A 14,493-nucleotide genomic window follows, 5' to 3' on the forward strand; every position below is an offset into this window, starting at 1 on the left:
GAAAGCACCAGTTTCCTCACATGCAGACAGTCCTATAGCCTGAGTTCTAAATCCTTTTCTGACTATGATTCACAGGAACATAGATGTCCAAGAGGAAGCACAAAATTAATGAGACAGTAAGCTCTTCTTCAGAAGAATGAGATTCACTCCTCTATGTTGGTTGTGCTACCTTTGCTTCATTTCATCAGTTGTTCTATAGTAACTCCAAATCTTACTCATGAGGTTGGATCAAATCAGAATCAGAAATAAAAAAATCCACTGGATGAAATCAATAGCAGATTAGACATTACAGAATAAAAGTTCAGAGAACCTACCGAATAGCAATAGAAACTATCCAAAATGAAGCACAGAGTAAAAACAAAACAGGGAAAAAAGTGACTTGTAAGACAAAATCAAGTATATAAGATGGTGAATAGGTCCCAGGAAGGGGAAGGAGAATAAAAACAAAAACAAACAAACAAAAAATACTTGAAGAAATAATGACTGAAAAGATTACAAATCTGACGAAAACAATAAAACCACCAATGCAAAAAGCTCAATGAGGATAAACAAAGAAAATCATACCAGGACACATCTTAATCAAACTTCTGAAAACCTATGATAAAGAAAAGAATTTTAAACAGCCAGAGAGGGGAAAATATGTTAAATACACAGAAGTGAAGGTAAGAATAAGACATCTTATAAGAGACTATGGAAACCAGGAGACAATGGAGTGACAACATTAAAGAAGTGAAAGATAAAAATTATCAACTTAGAGTTCTAAACCTGAATCAAATGTTTCAAAAATAAAGGTGAAAAAGACACTTTCAGGCCAACAAAAACTAAGAAGACCCAACCCCAGGAGAATTTCATTTAAGAAATGTTCAAGAAAGTTGTGCACCTGAAGGGAAAGTTATACTAGAAGGAAACTTGGATCCAAAGAAAGAAATGAAAAATGCTGGAAATGGTAAATATGTGGGTAAATATAAAGGATATTTTTGTCTCTTAAATTTCTTCAGAAGATAATGGTTGTTCAAATTTTACAAAATAGCAATATGTTGTAGGTCTTACAGTATACAGAAAGGTTAAATCTATAACAATTGCATAAAGAAGAGCAGGGAGTAATGGAAGACCATTGCTGTAATGTCTTGACACTATATATTATATAATGCTATGAATCATTTGAAACCCTCACAGGCCAGCTGATTTTCAATAAGGGTGCCAAGTCCACTCACTGGGAAAGGAATATTCTCCTCAACAAATGGTGCTGGGAAAACTGGATATCCACATGCAGAGGAATCAAATTGGACCCCTCTCTCACACAAAATATAAAAAATAACTTAACCTGGATCAAAGACCTAAATATAAGAGCTAAAACTAAAAAACTCATAGATGGGAACATAGGGGAAAATCTTTAGGACCTTGTAATTGGCAGAGGAACAAAAGAAAAAGAATTGGACTTCATCAAAATTTAAAACATTTGTGCATCAAAAAACATTAATCAAGAAAGTGAAAAGACAACCTATAGAATGTGAGAAAATAGTTGCAAATCATATATAAGTTTTTAAAATCCAGAATATATAAAAAATTCCTACAACTCAACAGCAAAAAGACAAACAACCCAATTTTTAAAAAGGGCAAAGACTTAAATAGACCTTTTTTCCAAAGAAGATATGCAAATGTCCAATAAGCACATGAAAAGATGTTCAATATCATTAGCCATTAGAGAAATTCAAACTAAAATCCACATTGAAATACCACTTCCTACCCACTAGGGTGGCTATTACCAAAAAAAAAAAAAAAAAAAAAGCTCAAACTGGCAGTTTGATGTGCTGAGCCCTCGAGCATGGGACTTGCCCTTATGAAGCTCATTACCACAAAGGAGAGTTTAAACTTACATGTAATGGTGCCTAAGAGTCTCCCCCTGAGTACCTCTTTGTTGCTCAGATGTGGCCCTCTCTCTCTCTCTAACTGAGCCATCTCGACAGGTGAACTCGCTGCCCTCCCCCCTATGTGGGACCGGACTCCCAGGGGTGTAAATCTCCCTGGCAACGCAGAGTATGACTCCCGGGGATGAATGTGGACCCGGCATCGTGGGACTGAGAGTATCTTCTTGACCAAAAGGGGGATGCAAAATGAGACGAAATAGTTTCAGTGGCTGGGAGATTCCAAATGGAGTCGAGAGGTCACTCTGGTGGACATTCTTATGCACTATATAGATAACACCTCTTAGGCTTTAATGTATTGGAATAGCTAGAAGTAAATACCTGAAACTACCAAACTCCAACCCAGCCGTCTGGACTCCTGAAGACAATTATATAATAATGTAGATTACAAGGGGTGACAGTGTGATTGTGAAGACCTTGTGGATCACACCCCCTTTATCTAGTGTATGGATGAGTGGAGGAATGGGGATAAAAACTAAAGGACAAATGGGGTGGGATGGGGGGGATGATTTGGGTGTTCTTTTTTCACTTTTATTCTTTATTCTTGTTCTGGTTCTTTCTGATGTAAGGAAAATGTTCAGAGATAGATTGTGGTGATGAACGCATAACTATGTGATCATACTGTGGACAGTGGATTGTATATCATGGATGATTGTATGGTGTGTGAATGTATTTCAATAAAACTGAATTTAATAAAAAAAAATTTCACCTTACTAGTTTCAGCCCATCTTGTTAAAATCATTTTGAATTATGCCTCTATCCTCTGTTAGAGGAAGTATCCCTTTTAGCCTAACTGAATGTACTGAACTCCCATGATTTTATCCAAGTTATTAGTAAATAAACATTAAATAGTCAATATAAAAAAAAAAAGCCCAAAATAACAAGGGTTGGTGAAGATGAGGAGAAAATTGGACATCTCATGCATTGTTGGCAGAATTGTAAAATGGTGCAGCTGCTGTGAAAAACGTTTGGTGGCTCCTGGGAAGGTTAAACACAGAATTACCAAATGACCTGGCAATTCCCCCCAAAGAATTGAAAGCAGGGTCTCAGACAGATCCTTGTACTCCAGCATTCCTAGCAGCATCCTTCACAATAGCCAAAAGGTGAAAACCCAGGTGTTCAACAACAGATAAACAGATAAACAAAATGTGGTCTACACTTACTATGGCATTATTAATCAGCCCTGAAAAGGAATGCAGTTCTGACCTGTGTTACAACATGAGTGAATTCTGAAACCTTACGCTAAGTGAAATAAGCCAGACACAACAGGACAAACATTGTGTATGATTACACTTATTTGAAATATCTAGAATAGGTAAATTCAGAGAGACAGAAAGTAGTTAGAAGTTCCCAGGGGCTGGGGGAGGAGGAAATGGGGAGTCAGAGCTTAAGGGGGACAGAGGGTCTGTTTCCAGGAGCGATGAGGAAGGCTTAGTAATGGATGGTGGTGATGGTAGCACAACCTTGTGAATTTAATTAATGCCACTGTATTGTAGGCTTAAAAAATGGTTAAAATGCAACTTTTATTATATATATATATATATATATATATATATAAGCACAATAAATTTATTTAAAAGTTAAAAATTAAAAAAAGAAGATAACCCTGGCAAAGTTTTCTGTACCGCTACTCCCGTGTAAGATCAGGAAAAGCCACCTCAGGACGTCTCCCGAGGCCAGTCGTGGTGATGGAGGTGGTTAGAACGCCGCGCAGCGGGTGGAAAGAATTCGTGGCGAGTGAAGGGAGGACTAGGGTTGCCGTTTAGGGTGGGGTGGAGATAACAGTTTCCCAGCTGCAGGCACCCCTCAGAATCCCGCCAATTAAGTGACATTTGTCACCCAGACCGTCCCCTCCCCTCTTCTGCAGAGTGCCTCACCATCTCCACGGCTTCGGGATGTGGCGACATCGCCCAAGCCTTGGTCCCTCTGGACAGCGGGCTCCTTTTCTGGGTCCCCTCTGCTGCTTCTCTGAAGCTCCGACAGGTCTCCGGGCTGACGGGGCGGGGAGCCCGGGGTGGTCCCGGGTGATGCCGGGTCCTGAGGCCCCTCTTCGCCTCAGCAGCGCCTTCAGCTGGAGGCTAACTCAGGGGCCGCAAATCTGCCTCCCTGGTCTGGGAAACCTGGCGCTGCCGCCTCGACGAGCGCAAACCAGGCCCGCCGAGGACCCGGCCCGGCGCGCTCCTACGCAGCCGGCGGCGGGCTCAGCCCCAGGACGGAGGGGTTCCCCGGGGAACACTGCCGTCTCCGCCCGGGATCACGGTCACCCCCACGGGGCCCTCGGCGATCCGCTCCTTCCCCACGAGGCCGAACACCGCGGGCCGCGCGGAGCCCGAGAGCCCCCGGCCCCAGGCCGCGCCGTCGGAGCCCGCCGGGAACACAGCCCAGGAGGCGGCGGGCGACCCCCAACCCGGAACAGACGCGCACGCGCACACGCCTGGGGGCGGGGCCTGGCCGGGACCCCACCCCTCCCCACCCTAACCCCGCCGGCTCTGGTGAGAAACTCGGGGTCCGCGCAGCCGCCAAGCGAGGAGAGATTTGGGGATAGAGCTGCGAACTGCTAACCGAACTACGGGGAATCACAGCCCCCAGGCAATTAAATGTCTATCCACTGACAGTGGCCTTATGAGACAGAAAAGGACCCACGGAGACCCAGAGAAGAAGGCAGAAACGGACGAGGAGACTGAAGTGATGTGTCCAGGAGCCAAGGAACGCCAAGGGGCCGGAAGGGGCAGAAGGCGCCTCCCCGGGTCCCTAGGAGGGAGCGGGCCCCGCCGACGCCTCTATTTCGGACTTCTAGACTCCGGAGCTGCGGGACAGTACGTTCCTGTGGTTTTAAGCCACCCAGCTTGCGGTGACTTGTTACAGCAGCCCTAGGGAACGAACACACAGGCTGTGAGGCCTTGGGTGGCTCCTTGGTGGCTCCGTGCCTCAGTTTCCCCACCTGTAAAGGGGGATGAACACGTCACCGAGGGGATTCCTGCCGGGAAGTGCTTCCAGCGGCCCCTGGCAGACAGCGATGGCCTGATGGACGGGGCGCCTCAAGTCTGTTTGAGACGATGGACGCGAGCAGACCCAGAACGGCCTCCTGTGTGTGGAAATCGCAGTGCTGGCTGCTCACCGGCAGGCGGCTGCAGGGATGTTCTGTACCTGGCCGCACAGCTCACAGATCCCGGTGGCCATAAGCGGGCTTCTTATGGGGGAACCTCATTTTGGGGGGAAGGACGTGGTGAGTGTGCCACGTACTCGTTCCCACTTCCTCCTAGTCTGCTGAGGCTAGAAAGCTGAACACAGAATCCCCCAGATGCCCTTGCAGCTAAGGGTTCTGGATTCAGATTCGGTCTTGATGCACATATGTAATATTTGGTGTTTGGAGGAAAGAAGAGCACATCCTCCTGCTGCTGGAGCTTTGCTGCCCGTGAGCACACTGTCCAGTGTCTGGTCACCAGCTCCACAGATGGACTTGGGAGTGTGAATAAATCAAGGACTCCTGATTCCACATTTTGGCACCTCCCCTGCATGTTGCCATCTCAGCCTGGGAGGAAACTTAGAGGTGACAGGGCCCGAGAATCTGCACCCTGGCACAGTGGGTCAGGGAGGCACGGCTGGTCCCCAAAGATGATTCTCACCTGCCCACATGGAGGGGCACCTGGCCCAGATCCTCCAAGAAGAGGCAGATCATCGGAGTGGAATTCCTGGAAGCCCATATGCATCTGATGTTGGAAAAGGCTGGATGCAGGATGTGGGGACTGGGAAGAGATGCTGAGGGCAGAAGAAGAGGAAGCCCATGATGCCAGATAGCCGGGATCAAAGACAGAGGCCACCCAGGATTTGCACGAGAGAGCAAATCTGGATGACAGGGAATAAGAAACGCCTGGAAAGACAGGGATGCTCCCAAGACCAGAGCCCATCCCCAAGTGTGAGCCTCGGCTCACCTGGCCAGGGGAGGGATTCCAGACCAAGAGTATGTCCAGGAACTGCAGGAGTAAATGGGTATTTCCCTGGCTTTTGACTCTCTGGGGGGGGAGTCCCTTGTCATGAGGCTTAGTGGGTGGCAGGATCATGTCCCACCACAGATGTCAAAAGGGCCAGGCATCCCCCCACCGCCGAGCAGCTGAGAAATGTGCCTGTGACCCAAGCTCTGCCAATCAGATGCTTCTACCTGGGACTCTGAATGTCAAGGGAATGATGCAGATCCAGAGCAGCAGTTGCAAGTTACTCCTGGCAGCAGCAGCTGGAATCCGGCGGCAGAAGTGGTGCCAGGCACCCAGTTGTCTTCATAGTGGGCAGTTCCTGTGGCAGGATCTTGGTTAGGTCCCCACTCCCCAATCAAAAGGAGTTTTTCTGTACTTCAAATTGATTCTGCAAGCAACCCCATATCCTTCCAATTCCTTTTCTATTCGTTAGCCCACATTTGGTTTTCTTGTTTGCATTCAAAACTCAAGACTGATTCAGGCAAATGACTGCCTAAAGGAACATAAACCCCCACTCCCCTGTCACTGTGTCACTGCTGCCTCTATACGCATCTTCTCAGCAGCCCAGGGTAACATTTGGTGTGTTCTAGAAAGGTGACCATGATCCATATAGGAAAGTTCTGCTCAAACCCAAAGGTGTGCTTCAGTTTGTGGAAGATCACCCAATCCTAAGTCATGATCTCAGGGTCTCGAGGCTCTGTTTGAGGTGTTTGGGGGTGTGTATCAGTTAGGAATTGGCTTTGTGTGCTAGTAAGCGATATGACCCCAGCAGCTCGATGAATTAAGGAAGAGGAGTGGAGCTAATCAGTCTGTGGTTTATACCACAGCTCCATTTTTCTGCTCACCCATTCTCAGCATGTGGCCTCCATATTTTAACTTACCTCATTATATGAAAATGGCAGCTGACCTCTAGTCATCACATCTGTGTTCCAGGCATAAAAAAAAAGAGTCAAGGGGCAAGTGGGCAAAGCTCCCAGCTAAATCAGCTGCTTTCAAAGAACTTTCCTGGGAGCCCCATGACATGATTTTTGCTTACATCTCATTGGCCATTTCTGCCAGGGAGGCTGAGAAAGGCCATTGGGGCACATCAGCACCCCCAGGGACTACGTTAGAGAAAAAGAAAGGGAGAATGGATATCAAGTGGGCAACTAGGGAGGGAAAAAGGATAGAGGGAAAATAATTTAAATGACTTGGGTCTGGGCAACATGGCATAGTAAGTTTGCACTCAACAAATCCCCTCTGCCCCAATCATATAGCAGTGAAAGATTAAAATTGTTAAATAGATCAATAAAAAGGCAGAGCCAGGCTCAAAAAAGCAAGGCATCTCCATGGACCAGAAATGGACGAAAACAATGGGAGTGGGTAAAGTCAAAGCCCCCTGGACTCTAGGGCTCAGTTCTGGGGGGGAAAGGGCTCCTGGTGAGATGAGGACCCAGCCAGGCTGCTTGGCCTATGCTTTACAGGGAGCTGTGGGTCTGGGGGCCACAGGTGACTGAGCATCAGCCAGCTGAGCAGGGATCAAGCTCAGACACATGGTGGTTCTCCTTGCTCAGGTCAGCAAAACCCCCAGTGTCCTCAGAGAGCAGCAGGCTCAGAGCCCGATATCGAATTGGTATCGATCAAGGTAGTGGGTTCTCTGCCTGATGTGCTCAAATGACCAATTCCTGAGACACCAGGGTTTCAAAGACAGGAAGGGTTTATTGCTAACTGGGAGAGCAGATGGTCTATCAGCCTAAAATCTGTCTCCCCAAACTGCAGAAATTCTGATAGTTTATAGTATCAAAAGATGAGCAGGTTTTAGGATAATGAGCACAATGGCTCTAGATGAACAGATTAGATGATCTAATTATCGAGGATGTGCAGACTAATGACATGCTTAGGCACAGAACGTATGTAAGAAAATGGTGGCCTTCATATGATGATGGGCATGATTTTTAGTATTATAATTAGGTATAGATCACTTGTAGGTTAAAGTCTAAGCTACTATGTCTGTCACATGAGCCAATGTTTGTTAGATCCAGCTTCATCTAGCAAAGTAGTTTAGGAATTGGGGTGAGTTAGTTCTGGGCTGACTCAAGTTCCTTCATTAACATTAGGGGCTGTCTTTTGTGCATAAGACTCTAAAGCTGAAAAACTGGATAAGGGGGCACAAGTGAGGCCAGTCATGAGATTTTTACAATCACAAGCTAAAGATTATATAGTTCTAAGATCATTATCAGAGATCGGTTCAGTAATTTCAGGTATTTCCCTCTGGCTATTCTAGTATACTAGAAAGTAAAAAAGAAATAGCTGTATCATGATTCAGTAACCATAATCATTTGTTAATTCCTAACTTCTTAGTTACAAAATCATTTAACCAAAGACGGCTGGACAGCAGGAGAGAGAATGAAACCCAAACACTGACCCCAAACACCTCCTACTCACAATGAGCCTGCAAAGTAAATCTCCAATGCCTGAAACAATCTATTGCTAAGAAAAGCAATCAAAGGAATTATTAATCAACGCAGGAATTCACTGTAGAAAGAAATTAATTTTATGGAACACTATGGCAGGAACTTTAAGAAGAGTATGTTTAGGATGTTCAGAGATATAAATGAAGGTATAACTTCAAAGTTCAAACACAGGGAAATTACAAAGCAAAAACTGCCAAGCGCTTCACGGTGCCAGAGTGGGGGGGTGAGGGGTGAGGATGGAGGTGGGAGTGGGGATGAAGTGGGGTGGGGGATGAAGTGGGATGGGGTGAGATGGGGGGCGTCTCAAGGTGGGGCCAAGACCCTGGTTGCTCCCTGACCCTAGGAGGAGCTCGCCTGTCGGCCCTGCGAGACCCCCCGTTGCGGAGGGCAGAGGGGACAGCTGCTCCCAGCTGCAGAGGGGTGAACTGGGTCCCCCAAGAAGATGTGTTGAAGTGCTAACCCCTGGTCCCTGTGACTGGCCTTATTTGGAAATAGGGTCTTTGCTGATGCACCCAAATTAAGATGAGGTGCTGGGGATTAGGGTGGACCCTAAATCCAATGGCTGGTGTCCCTGAAGGAGAGAAGCAGAGGGAAGATGGCCATGTGGCAACAGAGGCAGAGACGGAGCGATGCACCTAGAAGCTAAGGACAAGGATGGCCGGTGGCCGGCAACGCCAGAAGCTGGGAAGAGACCAGGAAGGGCTCTTCCCCAGAGCCTTTCCAGGGAGCCCTGCCAACACCCTGAGTCCAGACTTCTGGCCTCGGGAACTGTAAGACAATCACCGTCTGCTGTTTTAAGCCTTTGTGCCTTCACACCTGCTTTTCACCATAGTCCCACCCTGCAGGTTCACCTCCACCACCTCCCTGAGCTACAGAGACCCACTTCCCGGAGCTCCCCATCCCCCTGCTCGGATCTGACCGCCTTCCCCCAGGCCTCTGCACAGCCATCATCTTGGACCGCTCTTTCTCCTGGACTGGCTCCACTATTTCCCACACCCTAAATGTCCCTCTTTCTTGGTTAATTCCTTCATTTTCTGACGTGCCTTCCCCCAGTGATTAATGAGGTAAAATTTATGAATTTTCACGTTTAAAAATCACTAGTTGTCCCTATAACTTGAGTAATAGCTTGGCTGGATATAAATTCTAAATTGAAAATATTTTCTCCTTAGGAAAAAATAGTCAGCCCGGTAGCAATGAGCACTTAGTGCCCAAACTGTGGTCCTTTAGTATCATTTCCTACGAAAGGAATGAGGGCTCCTTGGAGAACTGGATTATTACAGGTTTGGTGGGGGGTGGGGAGGGGGGGATTTGCAAGGGAAGCCTGGACCATCTTGTACCAGAAAGTAACGAAGCTATGAAAGCTTATTAGCATTCAGCAAAAGAGCCTGGGGGCCAATTCAAAGAGGCTCCCATTAGCCAAAGATGGGACAAGTTGTGCATTAATGGAAATAGCAACTACAATAGATTTAAACAATCCTCAAAAAATAAACTTTTTGAATGCCTTTGGAGGACGCTAGAAAACCAACTCATTATTTTGAAAACTGTTATGTAAAGAAAAAGCAGCACACGTTATCCCTGTCTTTCACGTACAAGCTCAAGGAACCAAATAGATGATGAGAAGAGGTTTCTATTTTCGGAAGTAATCCAGCTAATAAATGAGAAAGGAGTGACAGGATATCAGCATTTACCAATCCCCAGTGAATTACTGGATCTGTGCAATAGTCATCAATGACGCCCGTGTCACAGCAAGAGAGACATCCAGCCCCACCCCCCACCCCCCTTGATGCAAGTGTACAAGGGGCCAGGAATCAGCTTTGGCAAAAAAAAAAAAAAAAAAAGGGAACTTGTATTTGATCAACTCTATCGATCTTCAGAAAACATGGGAACAAATGACTACGTTAATGACAACACAAGACTACACTCAGCAAAATGCAAACTGTGGGAAACTAAGGACAAAGAACCCAGTCTCTCCAACAAATAAACATTAAGGAAAAAAAAATCAGTGGAACCTATAGACGAAAGACACTTAAGAGACATATCAATGAATTGCAATGGGTAGACCTTATTTGGATCATGATTTAGTCTACTGAACACACACACACAAATTTTTGAGACAAGAGAACCTGAAAATTATTTGGTTATATTAAACAATTATCATAATTTTGGATGTGAAAATGATATTGTGGTTTATGTTTCTTTAAGAATCCCTACCTCCTAGAGATATAAACTCATATAGCTAACAGATGAAATGTTACAATGTCTGGAATTTGCCTCAAAATAGTCCTGGCACTGGGACAGAGGGAATTGGTAGGGGTACAGGTGAAACAAATTTAGCCATGAGTTGATAATTTGTATAGACAGGTGATAGATGTAACGGATTCAGAATGCTGCTCCTTCATATTCTGTGCATACTTGAAATTTTTCATAATAAGAACTCAAAATAAAAGGAAAATGAATTTCCCAAAGAAAGTTGGAGGCCTCACTCTAGTTCTGCTAACGAGAAGTCTGACACCAGCTCATCTTTGTGCCCCCACAGGTGGCTAATTTCATCCTCTCTTGAAGCTCTTAAAATGTCTTTTTGTTGTTTTCGATTTTGAAGAGAATGTGTCCGGTGTGGATCTTCACTTATCCTGCCAGGATGCGCTGGACTCTTTTGTCCGTCACCGCCGGGCAATCATCTTCTGGTACTTCTGTCAACTTCTTCTCCCTCCATTTTTGTCTCCTTTCCTACTGGAATTGGCTGAGTACTGAGACTCTTCAATCAACCCTTTGCATCTCTCATTATTTCCACCTTTTTTTATCTTCTAATCTTTCTTCCAACGTGTTTTCCTTTTGGGCCATTATGTTTACTTTCCAAGATTTTTTCTTGTTCTCAGAATTTCCTTTTTCCTAACATCCAGTTCTATTTTATACATATAATGTCTTCATGGATCTCTGGAGATACTAATTTTTAAATCTCTAAAGTTCTGTTTCCTGAATTACCTGTTTCCTCTCGCCTCATTTTCTCATTTTGGGCAGTTTGATTTTTTTATTTTTATTATTTTTTGTTTTGGATGGTTTGGTTTTATACCTCAGGCTTCCTTTAAATGTTTGCTGGTCCACGGTTGACTGTCCTTGGTTGAGCAACAGAAAAGTTGCCTGGAAATGTGTATATGCGTGGCAGATGGCAGACAGGGAGGTAGTCATTCTGTCGAGGGTCCCCTAAAAGCCTAAATGGGGAGGACTTTACTCACTAGGGAGCTCTACTGGTGTCCTAGAGTTGCCATAACTTACCAAAACCTTGGTGCATTAAAACAACAGAAAGTATCATCTCATGGTCCTGGAAGGTAGAAGTCCAAAAATGAGGCTTTGGCAAGTATTCCAGTTTACTAATGCTGCCATTAAGCAAAATACCAGAGATGGATTGGCTTTTATAAAGGGGGTTTATTTGGTTACACAGTTACAGTCTTCTGGCCATAAAGTGTCCAAGGTAAGGCATTAACAATCAGGTACCTTCACTGGAGGATGGCCAATGGCATCCAGAAAACCTGTTAGTTGGGAAGGCACATGGCTTGCACCTGCTCCGGAGTTCTGGTTTCAAAATGGCTTTCCCCCAAGACGTTCCTCTCTAGGCTGCAACTTCTCAGGGCAAACTCTGGGCTAGTACCTCAAGTGTCAACAAAACTCTGCTTTCAATGGCCATCTTCAAAATGCCTCTAAGTTGCAGCTCCTCTCTCAGCTCCTGTGCGTTCTTCAAAGTGTCCCTCTTGGCTGTAGCAAGCTTGCTCCTTCTGTCTGAGCTTATATTGGGCTCTAGTAAACTAATCAGGGCCCACACTGAGTGGGTGGGGCCACACTTGTATGGAAATTATCTAATCAGAGTTATCACCTACAGTTGGGTGGGTCCCATCTCCATGGAAACACTCAATCCAAGAATTACAATCTAATCAACACTAATACGTCTGTCCCCATAAGATGGCATCAAAGAATATGGCTTTTGGGGGGGGGGCATAATATATACAAACCGGCACAGCAGGGTTGCTTCCTTCTGGAGGCTCCAAGGGAAGATCTGCCCCAGGCTTTGCTCCTGGTTTGGGTGGGCCCGCCATCCTTGGCGCTCCTTGGTGTATAGACACATCACTCCAATCTCTGCCGCTGTTGTCACTCAGCCATCTTCCTCTGTGTCTAACGTCCTCATTCCTCTGATAAGGACACCAGTCACTGGATTTAGGGCTCACCCCAATCCAGTATATCCTCATCTGAACATAACTAATTTCACTTGCAAAGACTTTATTTCCAAATAAGTTCACGTTCTGAGATTCCGGGTGGACGTGGATAGGGAGACGCTACTCAACGCAGTGCAGGAGCTAACACCTACTTGTCAAAAAGGAAAATTACTGCAAAAGTCCTTCATATTGCTCCCATTGAGAGTTGGGGTCTAGGTCCCCTCCCCTTGAATCTGCTTCCACCAACAGAGCACAGTGGAAGTGGCACTGGAGGACTTCTAAGTGGAGGTCACACAGGACCGTGCCGTTTCTGCCTTGTTTGTGGAAGATGCTTGAATCCCGGAACCTCCACGTAAGAAGACCAACCCCTCCGAGGTCACCTGGAGAGGCCCACCTGTGGGCGTGCCAGGTGACAGTGCTGGTTGTCCAGTTATTCCAGCCCAAGTTCCAGTGTGTGATTCCAGCCATCACGTCTTCTCAGCTGAGCTCCCTCCCAGCCGTCATCCCAAAGTCGTCCCCACTGTGCCCTGCCTGAATCCCTGACCCACAGAATCTAGGGGCTTATAAAATAAGCTGTTGTTTTAAACCATGAAGTTTGGGGGTAGCTTGCAACGATGGACAAGAGATGGCTTCTAACCTCCTTTGTCCACCCCACTCCATCCCCTCCCACAGCCACTCACTCTGCAGCAGTCTTACTGCACAACCCCGTGTGTGCGCAATGGGCTGGTCTTTGCGCAGCTGCCTCCTGGGCACTGCACCTTCAGCAGTGCACCCAGGCACACTGGGACCACGCACCGTGCCGTTCAGGCAGGCTGGGCGTTCTCCTCAGGGCCCCACACTTACCTGGAAACTTGATCCTCCAAACCTGGAATGGCAGGAACGTGGGCATTTAAGCTCTGCTTAACCTTGACTTTCATCATGAAAGATCCCAGATACGCCTGGGCTGTAAGGAAACAGAAACCCAGTTCCAGCTGACCTAAGAACAAAGTGTTCTTTGTGAGGTGCTTCAGGCACAGCTGCATCAAGGCACTTAAGTGATGTCATCAAGATTTCTCTTCTCTCTGCATAGCTCAGACAGGCTTTCTCCACATGGCCAACACACCACCTACTGGCCGTGAAAGGACGTTCTACTAACTTAGCAAACCCCACCCCACCAGAAAGATATCTTCCTCTATAACCCTGAATAAAAATGTCAGGAATTACCTTAATTACTCTTCTTAGCTCATGGGCTCATACCTTGGCCAATCACTGGGGTGCCTTGGCCAGGTGTGGCCATGTGCACACCATTTTCTGTGGGCAAGGCTGGGTCAGCCCCACCCACATGGAGTGGAATAGGTTCCCCCCAAGAGTAAGGTATTCTGCTATAGACGGAGTCCTCTCTTCTGTCCATCAACTCCAACCGCTGAAGGAGTTAAGCACACACTCGAGAGCCAGTCTGCCTGAGCTTGAATTGAGGCAAAAGCTTGGGCAGGTGACTGAACCTCTCTGTGTCTCTTTCCTCACCTGCAAAATGGGAATAATAAGAACAACTTGTTGTGAGGATTAAATGAGCTAATTCACACAAAGCCCCTGGACAGCGCTAGAACACACGTACAGATGTTACCTGTCCCCAGCATCTCTTCCCTCTCGGAGAGGGCACGGAGTAGGCAAAGCATAAAAGGTGAAGGGCCCGCCTGGAGTTCTGGGTTCCCAAAGGCAGCTGCCAACCCACGCCCAGGCCCTGGAGAAAGAGGGGCTCTGGTGACCGAGGCCTGCCCCGCCTGCTTCCACACGGGCAGCTCGGACACAGCTGCACTGGGACAGAAGACTTTCCTGCTGCGGGGTCCCAGCCCAGCGTCTGGGTTTGCCTTGCTGAGCCCTGGGAGAGCCCCTTCCCCAGAGTGGAGTGGGTCCCACTCAGAAGGGAGTTTGGCGAGCTAGCACTTGGAGCAATTCAAAC

The sequence above is a fragment of the Choloepus didactylus genome, chromosome 21 (assembly GCF_015220235.1).
Source record: "Choloepus didactylus isolate mChoDid1 chromosome 21, mChoDid1.pri, whole genome shotgun sequence".
Taxonomy (NCBI): domain Eukaryota; kingdom Metazoa; phylum Chordata; class Mammalia; order Pilosa; family Megalonychidae; genus Choloepus; species Choloepus didactylus.